Source organism: Puma concolor, chromosome A1, assembly GCF_028749965.1.
Source record: "Puma concolor isolate L17-30 chromosome A1, mPumCon1.1.hap2, whole genome shotgun sequence".
In the NCBI taxonomy this organism is placed as follows: Eukaryota; Metazoa; Chordata; class Mammalia; order Carnivora; family Felidae; genus Puma; species Puma concolor.
This window is the reverse complement of record NC_141667.1, coordinates 228,810,229-228,823,114: the sequence shown is the minus strand read 5'-3', so window position 1 is coordinate 228,823,114 and position 12,886 is coordinate 228,810,229. Positions and strand designations below refer to the sequence as shown.

The 12,886-nt window shown below is 38.2% G+C and overlaps 1 long non-coding RNA gene across 1 annotated transcript in view; it reads right to left on the bottom strand.

Annotated features, from left to right (window-relative positions):
* LOC147584826 (uncharacterized) overlaps positions 1-11,724 on the bottom strand; it is a 71,525-nt gene extending 59,801 nt beyond the window's left edge. The window contains exons 1-2 of the long non-coding RNA XR_015253702.1: positions 11,518-11,724; positions 4,580-4,701 (exon numbers count right to left, since the gene is read on the bottom strand). This is a non-coding gene — a long non-coding RNA (uncharacterized LOC147584826). The remainder of the gene's footprint in view (positions 1-4,579; positions 4,702-11,517) is intronic.
* Positions 11,725-12,886: the final 1,162 nt, after the last annotated feature.

Here is a 12,886-nt window from a genome sequence, read left to right as displayed (position 1 = left end):
CTAGGTATTCAGTGGAAATACAAAAGAAGGATGTAACTTTTCTTTCATTTGCTTCTGGTGTATCTGGGAAGACAAGCAAATGCTGTAAATGCAAAACTTGGAAGACAAAACACTGCAAGTCACTGACAAATTGAATGATACACGTCAATGTTCACTCCAAGTTTTTAAATTGTGAACCATGAGACTTTAAGTGTGAAGTTTATTCAATGGCAGCTTACACAGTTAATTTGACACCAATTTGATGAGATGCATAATATTTTGCTACACGGCAAAAAGGCATAAATGCTAACTAACTGTATAAATGACTGTTCTTGGTATTTTTTAATGTAAGCAAATAAAACTTTTATCAGTTTTCTCTTCTAACTTTTGAACACCTTCAACATCTATAATCAGTATTAACAAGCTCCCTGATAAAGTGTAATTTCGGCCATGCAGACACCCTGAAAACCTCACGTGTTCTTTACAAGTTAAATTTATTCACCGTGACCTTAGGGCACAGTTTACTTGTGAGTTCTCTCCACCTATAGCCCCAGCACCAGATCCAGCACCATTATCTCTAACTCTTGCCCTTGCAATGGTGGGAATGGTGGCCACCTCCTTGTGCAGGCAATATGGATCAGAGTAGACTTGAGCTTCAATAATGTGGGCTCCATCCTACAGCTGAACTTGGATGAGGCCAGGGTTACCAAAGCACAAATAATCCAGTCCTGAGTAGCTGAAGGATGTCACCTCTGACAATGCCACAGGACCGAATTTCCAAGCCTTGGGGAGAGGCTAAAATAGGTTTGACCTCTGTATTAGTCTGCTTGGGCTAGCATCACAAAATGCCACAGACTGGGGGCTTAGACAATAGAAATTTATTTCTCATAGTTCTGGAAGCTGGAGGTCCAACACGAAGGTCCAGCAGGGTTTGGATTCTGGTGAGAGTTCTTACCTGGCTTGCAGATAGCTGCCTTTTCATTGCAGCCCTAACATGGTCTTTCCTCTAAGCACAAGCTAAGAGAAAGAGGAAAAGAAGGAGGAGAGAGAGAGGCCATCAACTTATAAGGCCATCAACTCGATTGGGTTAGACCTACTTCCCCTAATGGCCTTATTTAACCTTAATTACCTCCTAAAGTCCCATCTCCCAATATAGTCACTTTGAGGGCTAGGGCTTCAACATATGACTTTTGGGAAGACACAATTCAGTCCTCGGGTGGCTTACATTTCAAGGAAAATACATGCTCCCTTTTGTTTTACTTTCCTGCACTACTGTCCATTCTCCTCTCCACACCATCCATATTCTGGAAGCCTGAGGCTCTGCTTGAAAACTGCACCTGGTCAAAGTTATAAATCAGTATGAATGAGTTGAAGTCCAATTCCTCCAGGTTTTAGTAGGGAAGAAAAGAATAAATCAGAAATTGGGATATCTGAACTGAAATAGATACAACTAAGTCATGAAAAACATAAAAAGAATAGGCTAGGGTTTTGAAGAAAATTTTCTGTACTTCACTCTGAAGTACAGTGCCCACCTATTTCACACCTGTCATGTATAAGCAGAAACCATAACTTTGGGCATTATGCCGTGCTCGTTTAACCTAAGATATACCTAAACAGAGAGGAATATCTTTAGGGGAAAGTTTTGCCCACCCAAAGTTCCCTGAATCCTGGACACAGTGCAGGGAACACCTGGTTCTTACAGAGAAAGAAGAGCATCTCCCAAGTATGCTCTACAGCGCTGTGGTCCCTGCATGAGTACAAGTAAGTATAGGAAAGAAGGATGGCCCGCAATATCTCTATTTTGATCATTCACAATAATGTCAGTGGAACAAAAGCACAGAGAATTCATAGCATGAGGAGACCTATAGAATTTTGGTCAACACGGTGTTTTCTAAACTTATTTGACCAGTCTTCTTCTTGTTATAGCTGTGGTAAGCATTATTTGTGATCACCAACACTCAGCTCTCCCCTCTCTTCTCCCTGAACACACTTTTCCAGTCAGACAGGGTCATGTGACTGGTTCTGGCCAATGGGGCTGTGAGCAGAAGTGGCAGGAAAGGAGGTCAGAGTTCCCTTTTGACTATACTTCCCCCTCCTTGGAGAGATCAGAGGCTGTGAATGCTGAACACCAAGACAGTGCAGCAAAAGTAGATCAAAAAGGCCTGGATTGCTGAGTATCCCCACGGAGGATGAGAACGTTGGAGAAACATCCTATCCACAGTAAGCTTTGCACTAGATTTACACATTAAACCATTGAAATTAGAAGTAAATTTTGTTGCGAGGCAAAAAAAAAAAATTGCTATTACAAGTTAACTTATCCTATCTTTTGCTAGTTTGCTATTACAAGTGAACTTATCCTATCCTGATTAACAGTCTGTAAAAGACTAGAAGACTCAGCGGGATGATATGTTTCTGAAAATAATGTATTAAGGAAAAACATCTAATTTGGGAAAACATTTTGTATCTTCAGTGCAAAAATAGCATATTCCACGAAAAAGGAACAGAAATCCATAAAGGAAAATAATGTAATATAAAAAGATAAGGGTGAGAAACACTGGGAACATGTTGAGATAAGAAAAGATTCTAATAAAATTGAAATTAGATACTAGAATTAAAATTCAACATGCTCTCCCATAAAGCAGGGGAAGAGGCAAATAAATGAACAAAAAGAGAATGTGGTAAATGTGAAAATCAAGGAAGAAAGAATAAATCAACAGAACTAATAACCAGTGACATAACTGAAGAAAATGTTTCTCAGTTGAAATTAAAAAAAAGTAAGTTGGCAGACTGAAAGAATCTGCCAATTAATGATGTATTTAGATATATTATGCTATATTTTAAATAAAAGGATAAAAAATATCATAAGATATTGTCCTATCTCCAAACGGTGCTTTGGCTAGAAATGGGGACCCACAAAGTTTACTATTTAAAAGGCCACCAAATCTACCAGAGAGGGCACTTTTAAGGTAACCCATATGTGGTTCTCCCTCTTCTCTAGTAACTAATCAACACAATTGAACAGCTTCCACTCAAGAGCTCTTGCTTCTGGACTGATCTGGCAGAGACTTGATGACAAGGTAGAGCATCTGACAGATGTACCGACAGAAATACACTTTTTTTTTTTTTGCTCCCGCCACTTTTCCACCTCCATCTTCATTCCTAGAACTTCCCCCTTTCTACCTAAATGTCCTTCTCTTTTCGGCATAGGATATCTGGCCTCAGTTTTGTAATTGCTTTATTGTGTATCATTATTTCTCATTGGGTATCATTATTTTTTCATTGTAATCAATAAAATGATCCAGAGGACTTATCTCTGGATGCTCAGAGAACTATTCTGGGTGCTCAGCTTTCCTCTTGGGACATTTGGCTAGTTTATCATTGTGCAGCATAATGTTGGGTCTTCTTGTACCTGATTCTTATGGGTGACCTACATTCTCCATCAGTTCTTCCTTCATATGGTATGGTTTCTCTACTTTTCTGGAACTCTGGTTTATTCCCAGTGCCTTACACCCATCCTTCATTATTTATACTATAGGAAAAATATCTGTCCTGTATAGGAATGTTTGTGCTTAAGAGATGAAACAGAAGCATGATACATGTCAACAAAAGTACACAAATGGTAAAAAATTAGGTGGGCCTCGAAGCTCTCATTGGCCATATGAAATGCTAGATGATAACAGAGCAATACGTGTGAAACCATTGAGAGGAAAATGTCATGAGCCAAGAATCTTATGTTCAGTCAAATTGTTCATGTGCAAAAACAAATAGTCCCTGTCATATAACTTCCTAAGAAAAACTTTCTGATATAATTCATTTGACCAAAAAAAATTAATAATCTCCAAATGAGGAAGTATCCTATAAGCTATAAATGAGTTAAACAGAGTTTAGTCTCGATGACTTTTGTAAATATGGTCAGTAGTTATAAGGCAAAATGTAAACATTAAAAATCTTTTCTGAGTAAAATACGGGGTGCAAAATGGAATCTTAGGTTCAATGCCCAGATTAGGTTAGCAAAGACTGGGTCATTGCTAGGGTGGAGACAGAATAACTGACCATAAATTCTTCATCTTACACGTGGGCACCCAAAAGATACCATTACTTCTTGACTTTTCATACTGAGAAAAATACAGGGGTGCATTGTGGGATTGTTTATTTCTTTTGCTCATTTAGCAATAAGATTTGAGACACTAACTTGTTGCATATTGAAATTGACAAAGAACAAAAATGATATATGAAGGAATTTTGATTCAAAATAAATTCTTCTGACTTCTGGGTATTTCCCATCTTATCCTAATCTTCTTGATGACCCCATCCCTATCTCAGAACAAATTCTTCCTCCTGAATCTTCCAGCTTCTAGTATATACCTACAGAATCAGCCTCACTCTTGCTTTTCTCTTCATTCACTTGGGAAAATAACTTTTTTGCCTGCACAGCCCTACCTCTGCCCTAAGCTTCTCAGTTGACAATCTTCCTTGTATTGTTTGCATTAACAGGTTGTCTATCTGTCCTCCTAGAATACAAGGCACACAGCACCCAGAAAAATTGCCCATTTCTCACAGGCACTTAATCCAGAGCAGTAATAAGCAGTATTCCACTCACCTGTTTCTGCACCTGTTTCCTATTTCTCCCAAGATGCTCTGATATCTATCTAGATCCTGATATAATATGTCCTTAAAATGGATCCTTCCAATAGTTAATGCTCCTCATCTCATCTCCTCACACTAATAAAAGCAAAAAAGAGAATAATGTTAACGGTAAACAACAACAGCCAGAGGAAACCCCAAAGCAGCATGCTGGCCATATTTTCTATTTGGATTATACTGTCTATTTGCCTAGATCATTTTTTCTCCCAGGCTTAATGCCTAGAGGTATGTGCTAATTTGCCAAGCTGCTTTAATATTTAGTGAGGAGCCACAGCCGGCCAATAATTTTTAATAGCTTGTCCTCTATTGATTTCAACCCACACATTAAAGCGCCTAATAAAAATTTTAAAAGGATAGGTGAAGGGACATAAGGACAACAGAAAGTTAATAGCCTTGTCCACCTCCATTTGAAGAGAACAAGAGGATTAGTTCAACTTCTGTGTGGTTTGTATAAGACAATTGCTTTCTGCAAGCATTTTTCAGCAAAGTTTTTTAAGATGGGTTTACACAATATGTAAGTACTTTAATTAATATGGTTGTATTCCTCAGCAAACTCTAAAATAAGTAATTTCTGATGAGTGTATAGATGGCTTTGTTTTATTTAAAAAAAAAAATTCCTAGGGTGCCTAGTTGGCTCAGTAAGTTAAGTGTTCAACTCTTGATTTCAGTTCAGATCATGAGCTCAAGGTTGGTGAGATGGAGCCCCGTACTAGCTCCAGGATGATAGTGTGGAGCCTGCTTGAGGTTCTCTCCCTCTCTCTCTGTCTCTCTCAAAACAAACAAATAAACTTAAAAAACAATCCCAATAATTGAATGGCACTTCAAGTGTTGACTCCACCACCACTACCACCATGTGATTCAACTGGGGGTTGCCATAGGTGAAGCAAAAGATGCAGCCTTCAAACTGGAGGAACGTATTTGCAGTTCCAGCAAAGTTCCCTGAAGCCCTGGCCTAAGGCTTCATGAAAGACAAGGCCTGTGCTTGTCCCCAGATTTGACTTGGGAAGAAGTAAGTGAGCTACCCAATATACATCATTTTAGAAAGAAAGGGTTGGGGTGCCTGGGTGGCTCAGTGGGTTAAGCATCTGACTCTTGGTTTTGGCTCAGGTCATGATCTCACGGTTCGTGGGTTCAAACCCCACATCGGGCCCTGTGCTGATAATGTGGAGCCTGCTTGGAATTTTCTCTCTGCTCCTCCTACGTGCTCTCTCTCTCTCTCTCTCTCACTCACTTTCAGAATAAATAAATAAGAAAAAAAAATTGTAGGAAGAAAGGGTTCACTCTGAAGCAGGCTTCAAACTTAGTATAGGAAATGAGTGCCCTCAAAGGATTTCTTTTGGATTATAAATACGGAGGTTTACCCAAGACCAAACATAGATTAAGTCCTCCTTCAAGCAAGAAACTCTCCATAAATTCTACACAATAAAGGATAGGCCCTGTCCTTCGTGAAACCTGTGGCCTAGACTTCAGGAACCAGGCACAAGCCCTGAAGACAAATGGCTCAAAGTGTAAATCAAAGTTCTTCTACAACTGCCTCTACAACTGCTTCTGATAAGTTATTTAAAACCACTCTTTGTAGTTTTTTTTCTTATCTAAAAGATAGATTTAATAGTTTATAGATTAAAGTAAAGATAACATATTAAGGCACCTTGTACACAGTAGGCACATTTTATTATGGGCAATACTATGTGCTTTAGACAGAAAAGCCTCAATGGATTCTAGAGGGAAATAGTCACTGTAGTTTGGGATATAAAAGGAAAGATTCATAAGTGGAGTGACCATATCATTTCTCTTCCAAAACGGGACACTTTTGAAGGACAAAGAGGGAGCTTATTCTAAATATAATGAAGTCACAGGCATAATTGTGCATGTTCCAGACCAATCAGGAGGTATGGTCAGCAAATGCTTGATTTAAGGTTTGAGGAAAGAATGGAAATGAAGTGGCAGGAATGTCTGAGATGCAAGGGCTGGGTGCCATGTAGGTTTTTTATGAACTGTGATTAAAAAAGCCTGATCAGTCCTTGTTAAAGAATTCTTTCAAAGGTATAGGATATGATAAGGATAGAAGTAGACAGAAGAAGGATCTAGGTTGAAAAATATTTTATTTATATATTTTTTATTTATTTGAGAGAGAGAGAGAACACATGAGTGGAGGAGACAGGCAGAGAGAGAGAGAGAGAGAGAGAGAGAGAGAGAGAGAGAGAGAATCTCAAGCAGCCTCCATGCTCAGCAAAGCCCAATACAGGGCTCGATCCCATGACTGTGAGATCATGACCTTAGCCAAAATCAATAGTTGGACACTTAACCGACTGAGCCACCCAGGTGCTCTGCAAAATATTTGAAATTCCAAAATAACAACTTTGGTTTTATCTCTTAGACCATAAAGAGACGTTGGAAGTATTTCAGGAGAATAGCATAATGCAAAAATAGTATATTTAGATCAATTTGGCAGACTGGAAAAGGGAAAGAGTATAGAATCTAAAGGGATAGATACTGAAAGCACTATTCAGATATGACGTGAGGTAGGGATGGTCTGGGACAGTAAAGAAATGGCTAAAGTAAGAAATGTTTGAGATGACTTAATCATAACTAATTATGAAAGAAGTAAGAGGGAGCTAACATTACTCCATGAGTCGAAAGTTATTTGATAGAAAGAGAAAGCCAATACGGTTGATAAAACTGATGACATTATATGTCACATAGTTTTCAAAAGTATCTCAGCATGAAGAATAAAATACAGAAGAGATTTCTTTCTTGTTAATTTGTATTCACCGAGAAGTTCTCAGCAGGTGATAATATCATCATAGATGAAGATGCCTTGACAAGATGCATCCCTGAGACCTTGACTTTGTAATACACACTGAATGACCATTGGAGAAAAGAGCTGGCGCTGGAGTTAGGCCTAGGAGTCCAGTTGGTCAGGAATGATCTGATCATACATCAAGGTCAGCAAAGCCAGATAAGAAAGAGAAAGTTAAGTTTACTTAGGGATACAAGGAGGGTAAGAAAGGAAAGATTCTATCTAGGAAATCAGGTAATAGAAATGAGGGACATATACAAAGACCTTGTGAAAAAGTTCTCTGGGCCAAGAGTGAAAAGATGTGGGGACGGGGTATGAATAGAACAGGGAAGATGAAAGGTAAATCCAAAGGAATTTGACAATTATTGACGAGTCACCTATAATTATCCTCATGAAAGGGATCAGAATATGCCAATCCACATGTGCCACTTTGGCATAAAGCAATTGAGAATTAATAGATATAGGAAGAGTTCTCTGCCCTCCCTTTGTCTGTCTAAAGTCAAGGCATAAATTTCCTTTTGAGGGAGGGGCCTTTCTCTCCCCCTCACTTCATTCCCTTCACCCCCATTCCAGGTAGAGAGGAGCAACTCTTGTCATTGAAGATGGAGAGTTGACACCAAGATGAGCTTGCATAAATGGACCTCACAAAAATAATTCTTAACTGCCATTAGCTCTCCCATATATTTCCTGGTATCTTCCCCACAATTTATTGTCCCTTGAAGCCCAAACCTTCTTCTTTTTGTTAAAGGGGTATATAAGCACCTAAGTCTAACCATTGCTTTGACTTTCATTTCTTTTCTGTAACTCCTGTGCATGAAAAAATTATAAAAAGTGTGTTCCTTTTCCCCTATTGATCTGTATTTTCTTATTTAATTTTCAGTCCTCAGGTACAAAACTAAGAAGATAGAAAAACATTTTTCCTCCTCAACTCATTTTAACCATCTGTAAATCAAGGAAATTCCAACTTACCTAACTGAAAATCTCTTGCCCTTTCCAATAAATTGTACTGGAGCTCCCTCCTTATTTTATCTCCTGGCATGGGCAGGAAATGGTTTCAGAGGACAGATGACCTTGAAGTCACAGGAGACAAGGGGCTAATCAGGCTGGGTGGGAGAGAAGACCTTGAAGAACAAAGAGCTTCTGACTCCAGCAGGATTGTCCGAAAGCAATTTGCCACATAATTTCTCCACAGGTAAAATCCCTAAGGGCCAACAAATTAGCTGAGAAGGGATGACTGGATCTACTAATTCTTTTATTTTTATTTTTTTTAATTATCTTAATTGTGCCCTTTCTCTGAGCCAGTCCATTGGATCAGCTGGATAGAAAGTCATATTGAATGAAGGAGTCATAATGAAACATATTAAGATGCTGTCCTGTCCTACCCATCCCCCCTTTCAATAAGTAATTAATTAATTAATTAAACTCTGAAGGAATTGATGACCAGTGACAGTCTCTACAGAACAGTATGGAAATCAATTAAACAGAAGCTGAAAAATGCCTCAGGGTGTAATTGATAACATGATGAGGCAGGAAAAAAAATTACAAGTATGAAGTCAGATCCAAAAATTCTTACTTAGAGAAAACGCAGAGGCTTCTCATATCCCACAGGACCAATCTGGAAAGCTATTAGTGTTTGGAGAAGCGAGAACCAGAGAATAATTGTTGTTGTTTGTTTATTCTTGACAGTTTTAAAGGACAATTTCTCTTGGGGGAAAATTTCTGTTTCCCACTTAGAAGTTCCTTCTAAATGCAAACCATTCTGGAAAAGTTTTTTTAGCTCTTTCTTGAACTTTGGAAATGGATTTTGCGTAAACTTGTGGATCTGTGTACTTAATTGCTTCAGTAGATTATCATTCTTCAAATTCAGAGGTTTAAAAACATCACTGGATATGAAACACGATCAGAAAAGAAAAAAAAAAAATCAATGTTACAAAGATTAGATGCCAGACCAGTGAATGAAAGGCCAGGATTTTGTCCATGGTGGTCTCTGAATTGAACAGCTGCCATTTTCAGTATTGAAACATACTCATTGTTGCTGTGATCTTTCATAAAATGTTAAAATGGTCCAAGTGCTTTCTTGAATTATAGCCCAGTCAGTTTAGGCCCTTAGATCTGGCTCCCAGATTTTCTTAGTGTGTTATCCACTAAGCCACACATACTGCTACAAAAATCTAAATTCCTACTAAAATTTTTAAAGTTGGTCAAAAGATTTTGGTTTTTGTAGAAGAACACAATTGTCTATTGTTTCCCTTGCATTATTAAAGATTTAATGATTTCTAACATGAGAATTAAATTATTAATGCATTTGGTACTAACACTATATAGTATTTCAATTCTTAAAGAACTTTTCTGAATCATGAGGTTATTTCAGGGAAAATAACTCAGGAACATCAGATACCTGGAATGCATTGCTCTAAAATTAAGGTAAAATTATTGCACCCCATTAAAATTTGTAATCTCTTGTTAATGAAGTTTAAAAAGACAGCACATTTATCGCAGGGGAGCCTGGGGAAAGGAAGTAGTAATTATCAGAATATATGCACCAAATCATTATTCTACCTCATTCCTTATGCATTTAAACTGTCTCTCTCCACTACACAAGTCTTTTGTAATAAAAGCAGAAGATTTTGATAGCCTACTTAATGTAAATTTAGATGCAATTCACAGCTAGTTTTAAAAGAAGAAAAATCTTAAATTTTATTACCATAGTTCCCAGATTAATTAATGGCAGAAGGGTTAAAAATTCCAAATACATGTTGGTCTTGTTAACACATAATTGATTCCGACTCCTCAAAGACAGTTCTGCCTTTTTACGCCAGACATGTAGGTTGTAAAGTAAAGTAATGTTCGTGAGTAATACAGCATAGCAAGACAGGTCTATGCAGGCTTTGTTCATTGATACCTATCTAAAGTTCTTTTTAAAAAAATTTTTAGGGGCGCCTGGGTGGCGCAGTCGGTTAAGCGTCCGACTTCAGCCAGGTCACGATCTCGCGGTCCGTGAGTTCGAGCCCCGCGTTGGGCTCTGGGCTGATGGCTCAGAGCCTGGAGCCTGTTTCCGATTCTGTGTCTCCCTCTCTCTCTGCCCCTCCCCCGTTCATGCTCTGTCTTTCTCTGTCCCAAAAATAAATAAAAAAAAAAAATTAAAAAAAAAATTTTAATGTTTATTCATTTTTGAGAGAGAGAGAGAGAGAGACAGAGAGACAGAGAGAGAGAGACAGAGAGACAGAGGGCAAGCAGGGGAGGGGCAAAGAGAGAGGGAGACACAGAATCTGAGTCAGGCTCCAGGCTCTGAGCTATCAGCACAGACCCCGACGTAGGGCGCAAACCCATGAACTGTGAGATCATGACCTGAGCCAAAGTTGGCTGCTTACCCAACTGAGCCACCCAGGCGCCCCTTTTCTAAAGTTATTTTTAATCATAATAAAAACAACAAATACTTGAGTGCCTACTGTGTGCCAAGCACGTTATAAGCACTATCTTGTGTAAACCCGACAGCAATTTTATGTGATATGAATGAACATTTTCTTCATTACACAAATAAAAATCGTGTGACTCAAAGAAGTAACTTGTTCAAAGTAATTCAGCTGGTAAATAGTATACCTGGGATTTGAATGAGCATAGCTGACACTTGAGTCTATGGCTTATCACTGTGCAAAACTGCAGTCATCAAATCATCTGATAAATTTCTTCTGCAAGGTCAGAAAACTTTTCAAATTGGACAAGCGATTTCACTAACATTTTTCTTTCATTACTACCTATAAATGAGGAACCCGCCAGCAAAACCAGGCAAGAGCTTATCAGCTGCTTCACTTTCAGCAGAATAAGACTGTCAAGATATGTCTATGTATTTAAAGTCCTGTATCACTTCTTCATCATGCCTATAGCAATTTTATGATCTATATGAGAAAAAAGTTCCCATCTCTCCCCTCTGACTGGCTGGCCAATCCACAGTACACTCCCCCGGTCATATCCCTAGCTGGAAAAGCACAAGAACACAAAGACATTTCAAACACCATTACTGTGAAGCTTGCCTTAGCTTTCCCAAACAAAATGAGGCAGTTCCATGCCTCTGTATCTTACCACTCAGTTCTTACCTCCATCAGAGCAAAAACCACGGAACATTCTAAATTATCTGCAGGTGAATCATCTTCTTCGCTAGACCACACTCCAGGACTGTCTCTTAGTTTTCAGTGAATCTGTTGGTGAACACAGTAAATCTATTTTTCAATCTCTCATTTTTCTAAAACGTGTTGCAATCACTGATTATTATTGCAATTTTCTCCTCAAGAGCTGGCCTAAATTATTATTCTAAAAAACAAACAAACAAAAACAGTGTTCGTAGCTTTGTAAGTGGGAAAACCAAAAAATAGCCACAAGCAATTGATCACAAAGTCCCAAATTGCCTGAAGTCTCTGCTGAGGAAAGACTCTTGAATGATGGAGAATTCACAGTACTGCCTGGTGTACCATTTCATACTACTCTGTACCATGAACGTTTCAAAGAACTCTCATGATTGAGAAAATGCAAAATTAATATTTAGCCTTTTGCAAAGTAATTTTGAGAATAATTTCATTTTAATAGCCTAAAACAATGGTTATGAATGAAGAACCACTTTAGAAATTAATACATTCGTCGCTGAACCAAAAAAGTGATTAACTCTATATCATCAATTAAAATGTATGATAACACTGTATCACTTTCATGTAGAATAAACAACGAACATCTTGAAAACTGTAAATTATATACATCCCGTAGAACCTAAAATAAAAAGGAAATTAAAAACTGCTTAGCAAAAGCAAACTCAGTTTTCCCTTAAGGAAAGACATAAAGAACTTTTTAAAAGACTAAAGATTCAGGGTGCCTGGGTGGCTCAGTCGGTTAAGCCTCTGACTCTTGATTTTGGCTCCGGTCATGATCTCACAGTTCATGGCATCAAGCCCCACATCAGGCTCTGTGCTGACAGTGTGGAGCCTATTTGGGATTCTCTCTCTCTCTATCTCTCTCTCTTTCTCTCTCTCTACCCCTCCTCTGCTCAGGTGCATGTGCTGTCTCTCTCTCAAAATAAAGAAACATTTATAAATAAATAAATAAGCAAGCAAGATTCATATTTGAGCTCTTTCCTGATAATTCCTCTGAATCATTTAGTCTTATTGAAATGTACAATTATTATGTTAGTAGAACATTCTCACATATATGTATGTGTGTGTGTGTTGATTTTTGGTTTTTGTAGCATCAGTGTAACCAGAGTTTTAAACTTTGTTATATCAAAAACGAATTATTTGAGATTTTAGCCAGTTCCTATTGTGCCTGGAGCCATGACGTAAAGGGTGGACGCAGACAAGATGTCGATATTCCAGACATGGAAGGCTCTCTGTAGTACAATGTAGTCAGAAAATTACATCTAATGATGTTCTCAGAGAGATCCTGAGGATTTAGGAAAGCTATTTCCTACCTCAACAATTT